The sequence below is a fragment of the Crinia signifera genome, chromosome 11 (genome assembly GCF_055691185.1).
Source record: "Crinia signifera chromosome 11, ASM5569118v1, whole genome shotgun sequence".
Classification (NCBI taxonomy): domain Eukaryota; kingdom Metazoa; phylum Chordata; class Amphibia; order Anura; family Myobatrachidae; genus Crinia; species Crinia signifera.
In genome coordinates this window covers 45,461,144-45,474,183 of record NC_139227.1, presented here as the reverse complement: position 1 = coordinate 45,474,183, position 13,040 = coordinate 45,461,144, and positions in this window count along the sequence as shown.

The window sequence follows — 13,040 nt, the reverse complement described above, 5'->3', positions numbered from 1 at the left end:
CCCACCTACAGTGCACATGGTTTTGTCCATTAGAGAGATAATTTGCTTTTTCGAGTGAACCAGAATCAGGTGCATAGGCTCCTGCCTAAGGTTCTGTTTTCTCTGGGGAGCCTGGATTATCCTAACCCATTGGGGGTTAGGGGTCAGAAGGGACCTAAATCAATACCCACTGTAACCCATCGGGACATGGCCAGCGCTCTGTGAGCTGTCCAAAAAGATAGGGGGACCCCCAGTCTTTTTGTCCACCATATTTTTTGAACCAGGTCCAGTCCAAGAGCCTGGTGCTGGCTTCTAAAATACAGGGGATCCCCGCTATTTTTCCCCTCTGTATTTGGGAAACCAGGACCGACTCAATGAGCCCAGGGCTGGTTATGCTTGGGAGGGGGACCCTGTGCCCTTTTTAATTTTTACTTTTAAACACTGTACAACAAAGTCTGTTATTAGCCCGTTTTCCTGCCTGGACTTGAATCCTTTACATAAACATGATTCTGTACATGTGTCACTGAGTGTGCTTATTGGTATCTGTGACCCCTCGGCAGGTCATTTCATGTGAGCAACAAAAACCCCTCATTAGTAATCTCCTGTATATCCTTACACACAATCTAGTTGTTTAAAGTGATCAGAACACTTTTATTGTTTCTCTGGGTATTACGAGGGTGGGAAAACATTTCCCTTCGGATCTGACTGAGCAGAACAGCATGGGATGTATATGCATTTACTGTATACATGTAATTAGCATGCATGACGCCGCACGGAAATGACTGTTTTGCAGCGAGCGTCTGGGCAGCGGAGAATTCACCACTGAATACTATTCACGAGTGGACAAAGAGAATGGAGGGAAATTGCTAGTTTCCGATTGTGCCTGTCAGCCCTTTTCCGGTGCAGAAACAGCCGTCCGTGATTACTGTGATTGTGATTACAGCAGCGGGCCAACAAAAATAAAAGCTTCTAAATAGCATTACAGAAATATATATTCTGATGATGGCGATGAGGAAAGATGGAAATTTAGTATTTTATACGTCCCAGCTGTCATTGTTTAGGCAAATCAGTCTTGTTTATTGGGAACAGGCCCTCTGGCGGGAAAACAGGAGCGTACTGGGAGGATAAGGGGTAGTTGTGCAGGGTTATGGTATAAAGGGTCGACGCAGTCTAGGTCAGCAGTCCGTTAAGTTGACTCAAATTGTCAACATGGACACAGTCCATATTGACAAATGTCGACACAAGAATACGGTCAACATCTGAAAGGGTCAACACAAGTTTTTCATGTTTTTTTATTTTGTTGGTGAAAGTTTTTTGAGTTGAACCCATGGACCCCAGATTACTGTACTGTCTGTGTCCCCTCGGTTGTCTCGCTTTACTCACCATGTTTCAGGCAAAGAAGACAATAGATAGAACCTGATTGGTTGCTATGGGCAACATCACATCTTCAGTAGAACTCTCATCTTAGTAAATTTACCCCACTGAGTGGAATCCATGTGCCTAATTCAGACCTGTTCGCGTATGTTCGCAGCCTAGCGAGCAGGTAAACGACTGGCAACAATCCTCCAAATTCAGTAATGCTTTGTAACCCATAGCAACCAATCAGATACTGGAATTGATCAGTCAGGATATATTATTGAAATCTAGCAGCTGATTGGTGGTAATTTTGTTACATTGCATATGTGCAGTATGAGAACCCTTTCATTAAAGGAAATGTTTTTGCCAACTTATTACATTTCAGCTGAATTATTACTTTTTTGTTGTTTTACTAAAGTCATACCTGCCTACTTTTTATACCTCCTCTCCGGGAGAAGCCCAGAGAGGAGTGAAAGGGGGGCGGGACAAGGCTAGTCACCAAGTTCCGCCCCATGAAAGCCAGCCGCGCTAATTTGCAGGTCCGTGTATTGGGGGAGGGCTAAAAGATGCAAATTTCACATTAATTTAGCTCCGCCCCCTCTCAGCGGACCAGGGAAATTCTGCTTTTTATACCGCGGGGAAGGGGCGCACAGTGATGCGGGAGACTTGCCCACCTTCCGGGGGGCCGGGGGGGGGAACTCGATTTGCAGGACCCTCCCCGGCCATTCCAGGAGGGTACAGGTTAGGCAAGTATGACTAAAGTTTGCAAATATAATACAAATGCCTGGACAGCTACATACACTAGGGCGATTCACATGCGATTTGGGCTCTTTTCATGTGATTGAGGCGATCGATCGCATGTGACTGACAGCATGACTGATGCAATGTGCGGTCCAGTGCGCATTGCACAAGAGCCTGCTGGTCGCACTGGCTGCAAAAGGGATCTGTTGGAGTACATCCGAACCAAGCAGGGAAATATATTCAGGGGTTAAAGTGAGGGGGAACTGGGTGGAACTGAGTTCCACCACCTCTAATGGTGAGGTGGAACATTTTAAACTCCACATTGGCTCTGCACAGTAATTCTTACAGAAAAGCATTGTAGTTTGCAGGGGGATGCTAAAAAACCTACCACTGGCCCTGTCTCTGCCTAATGTGGGGAGGGGAGGAGGTGTAATTAGGTGGCATAGAGAAATGAGTTCCCCTCTGCATAACCTCTTTAAGCCCTGAATATATTGCAGGGTTGCCGACTTTAAGATTCTCCTCTCTGGGAGAAGCCCGGAGAGGAGAGATTCAGAAGCCACTCAGGGGGCGTGGCTTGCGAGTGACATCACTAAGCCCCGCCCCATACTGTTAAAGCGGCTAATTCACGGATCTCCATGGAGGGGCGGGGCTAAAATGACGCGTTTGTGCCGTTTTAGCTCCGCCCCCTCCTCTGAGACCCGAGGATTGCGGCATTTTAATGCCGCGATCCGGAGGTCAGCGGGGGTCCCCCCTGAATCCGGGAGGGTTGCCCACCCTTGCAGGGGGCCGGGAGGGGTACCCGATTTTCGGGAGACTCCCGGAAATTCCGGGAGGGTCGACAACCCTGATATATTGTATGCTAAAGGACTGCATATGATATATCGAAGGTCCTGGGCACCTCAAGGGGGGATTGCGGGTGACTTCTCCAATTCGAGAAATCGCCATAGCATATAGGGGGCCTTCTTTAGTTAGGCTTTCTTATTACACTTCATGATACTGTACATCAAGTGCTGCAAATGACGCTGAGATATTCACGCACGCTGCTGTTGGCTTTTTATGCTCTGTAATGTAGAATAATCAGCAGTAAAATGAGACTGCCGCACAATGGGGGACCGCTGTTACCGGATCACATGCGCACAGTGGGACTTGCTCAGGTTACTTCTCCACATTACAGTATCAGAGATTTGAGGAAAATGTCCGAATTTCTGCCCATGGTTCCTGCAGATGTGCCTCATTCTGATGCGCCTGTAATACCCCTGTGATGGAGGTACATTACGGCTGACCGTCATCTGGCTGGTAAAATAAATGGCACTGGTACTTTGTGTAATGTGGAAGAGGAATTAGTTCAAAAAATAGACAGGTGACCTTGACATGTCGCTGTTCCTGTGTCACCGCGGGAGACGCCTCACGTCATTAATGCCACGTGCTGATTCGTGACAGGAGGTTTTCTTTTGCAGAACGTTTCTTGTTCAGAAAAGTGACACTCAGAGTTGTCATCGTCAGCAGCAGCAGCAGCAGCAGCAGTAGCAGCAGCAGCAGTGACAGTTGCTCACTGGATGTTGAGCGAGTTACACACAGGCACATATGTCTCTTTGTTGTAGCCTGGCCACGTCAACACCATTTCTGTATTCGGCCTACTGTGGCAGGTCCCCCCTGCAGGTGCGTCGCGATCAGTTTCTGAGCATGACTCAGTCCGCATCTGCGATTTCGAGCACGGGAACAGTGGTACCGACGCCTCACTTCCTGCGGCCACGCTGTTTGAACGTAGGGCTACTCAGATATTCTAAAGTCAACGCATCTGGAACCGACGCCGTTCTTTGTACGCAGCTGCTGGGACTTGCAAAACCGGCATTTTTTTCCTCACACATTATATGCCTACACTTTCGCAGCTACGGCGACATTAGCGTAGAGCTCAGGAGCCAGTGCGGTGTGCAGAATTATAGGCATGTTTAAGGAACAATCTGTTTCTGGAAATAGAATTGATCTGTGTTGCTGACTGGTGGTCATTACTGGTAATGCAGCTTGTTTTCATTGATAATTAAATTTTTTCATTTCCAACTTAAGTTCTTAAGGGGCATATTTACGTGAAGGATTTAAGCCCATTTTGTAAGTGATCTGAGCAGATCGCTTAGAATTTAAGCACGGGCTGCTCCGTGTGTATGTCCCCGAGTCGTGGCGATGAGGCCTCACTAGATGTTGACTATAGAGGTTTTTCTGGTTCGCATGCAAAGCTGTGAAACTCGCAGCTTTGTGTGTCAATTGCCCGCCATTCATTTGCAGCTTGCGTGCGAGGAGGAAATCAATCGATGGTCGCTGACCATCAAATGACTTCTACAGTGCTCGGAGTTGTAGGGCACCTCTCTGGTGTCTTACATCTACGAGCGCCCTGTGCAGGAAGCGAGTGGGCAGCTGACATCAGCACCCTGCACCTTCGTCATTGGGAAATCTCCTTGGGAACGCACAGCATTTTCAAGGGAACGCCCAAGAAATGTTGGCCATTTCCATGAGTACAGTCCATCATAGCCAAAAGATGTCATCTGTATCCATGGCAGGGCTTAAAGTGGTCCTGAAGAGGTGGGGGAACTAATTTCCTTTCCTTACTTACCCCCCCCCCCCCCCCAATAGGCAGAGTCAGGCAGTTGGCAAACTATAATGCTTTTCTGTTAGAATTACAGTGCAGGGCCAAGTTGGAGGTTAAACTATCTCCACCTCACCACTTCAGGTAATGGAACTTTTGCAATTGATGGGGGAATAACAGATTTCCAACCATTGATGGTGAAGAGTGATAGTTCTTTTCCCTTACAATGTGTTGGTACATGGAGCATAGCTCCACCTTATAGCAACCATGAACCCCCCCCCCATCGCTGATTAAACCACATCTCATTCCATAGTAAAGTAGGGATGACCATTGGTAGGTAAATCATAGACAGTTCCCTAGCAGATAGGTTTATATCATCAATCTTATCAATCAATGGTACCATTGGTGATGACCATCCCTTGTAGGGCTCCATGCATAGGGGTGTGGCCAGCTCCCAAATGGGGTGTGGTCATCCTCTAGATGGGACATGGCAAGTCACTACAGGCTTGACTAACCATCAGAGCAGGGATGGGGAACCTTCGGTCCTCCAGCTGTTGATGAACTACACAACCCAGCATGCCCTGCAAAAGTTTTAGTATGACCAAATAGCAAAATATAACAGGACATGCTGGGATGTGCAGTTCAACAACAGCTGGAGGGACGAAGGTTCCCCGTCCCTGCAGAAGAGAGTGCCCCTTTATAAATACATATATAGTAAATGCCATTAGTGCATGTACCAGATTAATAACAGGCAGGGCTATTTTTGTGCAGGCTCCAGCAGGAACTGAGGCCCTTATTCTAGTTCACTCTTTCTGACAAAATATTTCTTAGATGGACAAAACCATGTGCACTGCAGGTGTGGCAGGTGTAAAACCCCACCCAAATCTAATTATCTCTGCACAAGTAACACCTGCCTCACCTGCAGTGCACATGGTTTTGTCCATCTGAGGAATATTTTGTCAGAAAGAGTGAACTAGAATAAGGGCCACAGTTCCTGCTGGAGCCTGCACAAAAATAGCCCTGATAACAGGAATGCACTGTAGAGAATACACCATAGTCCTGTGTAGTGTAATGCTAAGGTCCATACACTCTAAGGATATCGTCTGTGCCACAAAAACGAATGTTGAGTGGGTAAACACAGAACTAGGTCATTAACAATATCGCTCAGTGACGTCACCGGGACCCCCACGAACATGCAGTCGCTCTCGATATTGTCAGATTGGACTGCGTGTTCAGCCGGTCAGGGGTTATCGTTAACGATCCACCTTTAACGATATACTGAACGATATGCATGATGAGATGGTTAATGATATTGTTATCCTGCTTATCAGTCATTCAGTGTGTACCCTGCTTAAATTAATATGTATAAATATGTATAATTCTGGAACCCGATCCCTTGAGGAGGTGGGCCCTGAGAGAGATGGGCCCACAGGGTTTTCACCTGTACCCTTGTCCACTTTTGGTCCAGTGGTGGAGTTAGGTGCCACAGTGCCCGGAGCAAGGGCATGTTTTTGTGCCTCCCCTCCCCCCTGATTTGTAGTATGCTTTTGTAGGGGGCGTGGCCATAGGCAAATCTAGAAATATGGTAATGGATGGTCCCAGATCCAATTACTGAAGTAGGTTGGACCTTTGCCCGAAAAGGGGGCGTGGTCTCATGGAAAGGAGGCATGCCATCACAAAAAGTGGCATGGTATTACACATTAGACCACACTCACCGCAATGTCCATGACACATTTTAGCATTTTAGCAAACCGTGTTAATACCCATTACAAATAAAGCCACATGCCGTAATGCAATTACACATTGTGCAACACATCATGATGCCCATTACATACTATATAACAAACCGTAAAACCCATTACATATTTGACACATAAGTGCTGCTTACATACATGTTCATTGCTAGGGGGTTCTTGCTTGATGCCAGGGGCTTCATGCTCTATGCAGGGGTGGGCAATAAGCGGCCCTCCAGCTGTTGATGAACTACACATCCCAGCATGCCTTGCATCAGTTTCAACATGGCCAAATAGCAAAACTAAGGCAAGGCATGCTGGGATGTATAGTTCATCAACAGCTGGAGGGCCGTTTATTGCCCAGCCCTGCTCTATGCCAAGGGTGCTTCATGCTCGTTGCCAAGGGGGGATACATGCTTTTTGTCAAGAGGGAGTTGTTAAATCGCATTGCAAAGGGGGAGAGGGGAATGCTCGTTGCTAAGGGGGAATACGTGCTTGTTGCCAAGAGGGAGTGAATTGTTCCCAGCCTAGGGGGAGTTAAATGCTCATTGCAAAAGGGGAGTGAATTTGCTCGATGGGGGGGGGGGGGGGGGGGAGAGAGAATTGCTCGTTGACAAGGGTGAGGGGGATTGCTTGTTGCCAGAGGGGAGTGAAATTGCTCGTTGCCAAGGGTGGGTGGGAATTGCTTGCTGCCAAGGGGGAGGGAATCGCTCATTGCCAAGGGGGAGGGTATTGCTCGATGACAAGGGGGAGTGACACCAGGCGCACCAGCTGGGGAAGAAAGGGCTGTGCTCTGCCCAGCTGTATAGTCAATGTCTAACTTCTAAGCAAAGCAGCAGCTCCGTCCCCGTAGATATCTTCATTCAATACTCCCGCTGGACCCCCAGCTAGGAGCTGACGGCCAGCAGCCAATCTGGAGCTGAATTGGTGGCCGCTCCTGATTGGCTGCCAGAACGCAAGCTCTTATTGGCTCACAGGGTCCAGTGGGAGCACTGACGGTATTGACGGGGATGGAGCCGAGCTGCTGCTTTGCTAGAACTTAGTTATCCAGTGACTACTCTAAACAGCCGGGCAGCGCACAGCACTTTTCTGCCAGGCTGTCATTTCTTTAAAATGTGTGTGCCGTGGTGGCCGGCAGTCTAATGGGTGGTCCGGTGCACCCCCGGACCACCCCTTAGATTCGCCTATGGGCGTGGCCTAACATTATACCAACACTGTAATGTCCATTGCACATTTTAGCGAATGTTGTAATACCCACTAAACATTAGGCCACACATGATGCCCATTACATACTATATAACAAACCGTAATGCCCATTACATACTATATGACAAACCGTAATGCCCATTACATACTATATAACAAACCGTAATGCCCATTACACATTTTGACACTTACCTACATGCTCATTGCTAGGGGCTTCATGCTCGATGCCAGGGGCTTCGTGTTCGATGCCAAGGGGCTTCATGCTCGATGCCAAGGGGGACTGAAATTGGTCGCTGCCAAGGGGGACTAAAATAGCTCATTGCCAAGGGGGACTGAAACTGCTCGTTGCCAAGGGGGACTAAAATAGCTCATTGCCAAGGGGGACTGAATCCTGCTGCAGCCTGCTCCATCAGTGGTGCGTTGCCCGGCTGTCCACTGCTATTTTCAAGTCTCCCAATGGACCGCTAGCCCATAGGCGATCGCAGTCCAACAATGCCTATTAGCTAACAGTCCAGTGGTAGACTTGAATTTGTGCCGTGCCTCACACAGCAGATATTGTGAGCCATGGCCGGGAGGCAATGAAGTCAGGACACAGGAGTTGGCGGGCGGGGGAGCGGGCAAGCTGGGTGGGAGAGTCGGCAGCAGAGTTTGCAGTGCACGACTCCGGTGCCCTGTAATCTTTCGGAGCCCGGAGCTTGTGCTCTGCCGGCTCCGCCCCTCACTACACCCATGCCATGCTCAGTTCCATTTCTGGGTTAAATGGGCCATTGTTTTTCTGTGGCTGATCCGGGGAGAGTTCATTTGGTAGAGGAGAGATAGCTAGACACTTGGTTTTGACAAAAATAATCAAGCCATTTAAAAAACACAGTTAGTTCACATTAGTTTACCTTGCAGACATAAACAGAGAGAAGCAGACCCATTAGACAGGGACAATTTCCTGTGGTCTTGGGTTATTATTGGGTAATTGATCAGACGGTCACTTAGCGCACCTGACGTCTGCGGCGGAGATCTGTACTGTAGCTGGGAGACAGGAGTAACCAGGGGTGACAGCGCTGCTAATTCCCTGCTCTTCTTACACTCAGGATGAAATGGGATAGAGAACGAGGTCAGGCGGCAGCAGGTGGGTAATTACTAAGAGACTCCACCTGGAACATGCTGTATAATGTCCGTATAGTGTTATATACCAGGGATATGATGTGTTCTACCAGGCAGATGCCTTGTAGCCGTCAGACCTGATCCAATGTCACTGGCTGAGCAGCACAAAGGAGGTAATTCAGACCTGATCACACAGCCGCAAATGTGCAACAGCCACCCTAGGAATTACAGTATACAGTACTGTACAATATACATGAGGGACCCCAAGTATTACAGTATACGGTACACATGGTGGGCCCCCAACCATACATATCCATACATGCCGGCATACACATTAATTCACAAGGTGTGATTTCACTGTATTGGAGCAGAATCTACTTGATCACTGGCTGTTGCACATTTGCGGCTGTGTGATCAGGTCTGAATTACCACCTTTGTGCTGCTCAGCCAGTGACAATGGGCCTGATTCAGACCGGTTAGCAAGGATGTCGTTTTTGCAGATGGACAAAACCATGCTGCACTGAAGGTGGGGCAGATATAACACGTGCAGAGAAAGTTAAGTGGCATACAGATGCAGTGACCCAAGAACCCTCTTAACAGAATTGTAGTCCCTAGGCAAAGCAATATAGTTGGGGCCACTCCACACCCATTCAGGGGAAAAAAAATAAACAAGGAAAATATCATAACACGCCCCTCCTGTGATCCTGCGCCATCTCTACAATTGCTTCCTTACAGTAACTGGCTGTGAGCACTCTAATTGGGGGATATCCTCAGCCATCCACCAATCAGCTTGCCGACAGCCCTTCACTGTCTGGCTGCAGGCTAGGAGGCAGGTAGAGAAGGCAGCACTCTGATTGGTGAATAGTTCCAGCCATCCACCAATCAACATGCCGATAGCCATTCACTATCTGGCTGCAGGCTGGGAGGCGGGTAGAGAATGCTGCACTCTGATTGGTGAATAGCTCTAGTCATCCTCCAATCAGCATGCTGTCAGCCATTTACTGTCTGGCTGCTGGCTGGGAGGCAGGCAGAGAAGGCTGTAATTGACAATGAACACAACCAGGCAGCATTCTCTACTCCCTCTGAAGACGCTCCAGCTCAAAGGCCCCTTGAATTAGGGGGCCCTTGGGCAGCTGACCATTTAGCCCATACATTAAGATGTCCCTGAGCTACCCAGCTCTCTTGCTGAGCTACGCGTTTAAGCACAATCTCTTCACACACATCGTGAGACACCTTGTGATGCACCTAGCGATGCTGACCGATTGTGCTGAGTGGCGCTTTGCCTATTTTCTATAGGCAAAGCCGTGATCCAACAGGAAAGCCAGTGCAAACACTGGCTTTCCCTGCGGGCGATAGTGGTGCGCGGGACCGTGCATCGCCATCACTGCAGGACATACGCATGGAGCGATCAGTGCTCCACTTCTAAGCAATATAATTAGCCCCTGAAATCTAAATTGCAGTGAAAAAAATAAAGCAGCCGGTATATACCCAGAAGATGAATAATTATTTTCAGAGGGTTTTTTTTGCCTCTCTATACATCTCCTAATAATGCTGCCTGTGAGGATGGCATAAATAACTTCTTAAATACAATACTGCCACCTAGTGGTTTTGTGGTAAAGCATCAATTATTGTTGCTGTAGAACAGAGGCCCTCAAATTATTTTGCTCTGTGACCCCATCAGACAATACAAATAATGACAGGACCCCAGAAAGTAACTATAGAAGGTCATCACATCGCATGTGTAGGCAGCAGACAGCACATACATGGCAGCAGTGTGGAGGCTAAAATAACATACGATGCAACAGATGTTTCAGACTCCTTGAATCACTGACTGAGATTAGAAAAGTCATCAGCCTGATGGTCAGCAACATGGAGTCGCGACCCCCTGCTGAGAAGGTTGGGACCCACTTTGGGGTCAGGACCCACAGTTTGAGCGGAGCCTCGATGGTGCGATTGTGTCACCAGCCCCCCCCCCCCCAACAGCGCATTACAGTAACTGATCCGCATTAGAAATTAAACAATGCCTCTGTTCTTCCCTCAGTAATTAGTACCTACATGCTTGTTGCAATGGGGTTACATGCTCGTTGCCCCAGGGGTTTCTTGCTCATTGCCAGGGGTTTCTTTCTAGTTACCAGGGGTTTCTTGCTTGATGCCAGGGGTGTGTGTGTGTCTGGGGGGGAGTTACATGTTCTCTTCCCAGAGAGGTGGTAACGGCTGGCTCATTAAATGCGTTCAAGGCAAAGTTGGACAAACATTTACTGGAGAAAAACATCCATGGGTACAAATAAGAAATATAATTTGTCTGTAAAATACCAGAACCTACCAAATCAGCAATGGATATCTATACCAGGTTGAACTAGATGAACGCAAGTCTTTTTTCAGCCTTACCTACTATGTAACTATGTAACATGTTCATTGCTCAGGGGAGTTACATACTCATTGCAAGGGGTGGCTGCATGCTTGTTGCCAGGGGGATGGTTACATTCTTGTTGCTAGGGTAAGTTACATGTTCCTTGCTAGGGCAAGGAAAATGTAAATTACAAACTTGGGTACTTGTTTAGTTTCACGGCGGCCGATATATCGGATGCGATTTGCCATTTTTTACCTGTTCATAACCCCACTATCCACTACGCATGGAGCTGATTCTATATAGTGTGGCCACCGAGCCCGAAGAGTGGCAAGCGTAGCGAGCTCCACGAGGGGACGCGGATTACTGCGCTCGCCACACTATATAAAATCAACTCCATGCGTAGTGGATAGTGGGGTTATGAACAGGTAAAAAATCGCATCGGATCGCATCGGCCAATATCGCATCTGATATAGCCTGCTGTGAAACTAAACAAGTACCAAACTTGTTGACAAATGCTCATTGCTATGGGAAGTTACATACTTATTGCTGTGGGGAAGTTACATGCTTGTTGCCAGGGGTATTACATGCGCATTGCAACTGATAGAAATGGGTATATTCTACTAGAGAATATGGAGTTGTTTTCCCAAAGCTGCTGCTGGGATATAGGGGTAGTCACTCCCTATGAAAAGTAAACAGAAGAAAACACAAAGAAGTATTGCTGGAACTACAATGAATAAAACTCTCTGAGTTCAAATAATTCCTTTATATAAAATATATTGATAATAACATTACATAAACATACATACATATAACCAGGGCTATTTTTCAGCCGATATGGTCCGGAACGCCGTTCCTGAAGTTCAAATTAAAAATGACGTCATCAGGAATGGCGTTCCGGAACCTGCTCCAGGCCGCCCGGCATCGCCTGCCCGCTCCCCGCTCCCCTGCCCGTTGTTTACGGACTCCAGGAGAGAGACGTGCTGCTATGTAACATTCACGTCTATCGCTGGACCGCTAGCCAATGGGCGCTTACGGTCCAGCAGCCAATCAACTGGTGGCTGGTGGACCGCGAGCACCTATTGGCTAGCGCGGTCCAGCGGGAGATATGAATTTTACATAGCAGCACCAGCACGTCTCTCTTCTGGAATCCGGACACAGCGGGCAGGGGAGCGGGGAGCAGCACAGGCTGCACAGAACAGCCCAGGAAGGGGAGGGGGGAGGGGACTCAGACGCACACTGGCTGAACCCTACTGCCCCCACCCACCCTGCTGCACACTACTGCTCCCACCCTCCCTCCCTGCTTTACACTACAGGCGGTAGCGGGCCGCTGCACAGTTCTGTCCCCCTTGGCAATGAGCAAATTCGGTCCCCCTTGGCATCGAGCATGAAGCCCCTTGGCATCGAGCATGAAGCCCCTTGGCATCGAGCATGAAGCTCCTGGCATTAAGCATGTAGGTAAGTGGCACTTATGTGTCAAATGTGTAATGGGCATCTATGTGTGGGCCATATGTATAACGGGCATCTCTGTGTGTGGCATATGTTTAATGGGCATCTCTTTATGTGGCATATGTATAACGGGCATCTCTGTGTGTGGCATATGTTTAATGGGCATCTCTGTGTGTGGCATATGTATAACGGGCATCTCTGTGTGTGGCATATGTTTAATGGGCATCTCTTTATGTGGCATATGTATAAAAAGGCATCATGGTGTGTGGCATATGTATAATGGGCATCTCTGTGTGTGGCATATGTATAATGGGCATCACGGTGTGGGGCATATCTATAATGGGCATCACGGTGTGTGGCATATGTATAATGGGCATCACGGTGTGTGGCATATGTATAATGGGCATCACGGTGTGTGGCATAGGTATAATGGGAATCTCTGTGTGTGGCATATGTATAATAAGCGTTACGGAGTGGGGCCATATGTATAATGGCCCATTCTCGGCGTGCAGGTTGCAAAACTGCGGTATAAAGTAGTCTTTTCCTGCAATGCTGT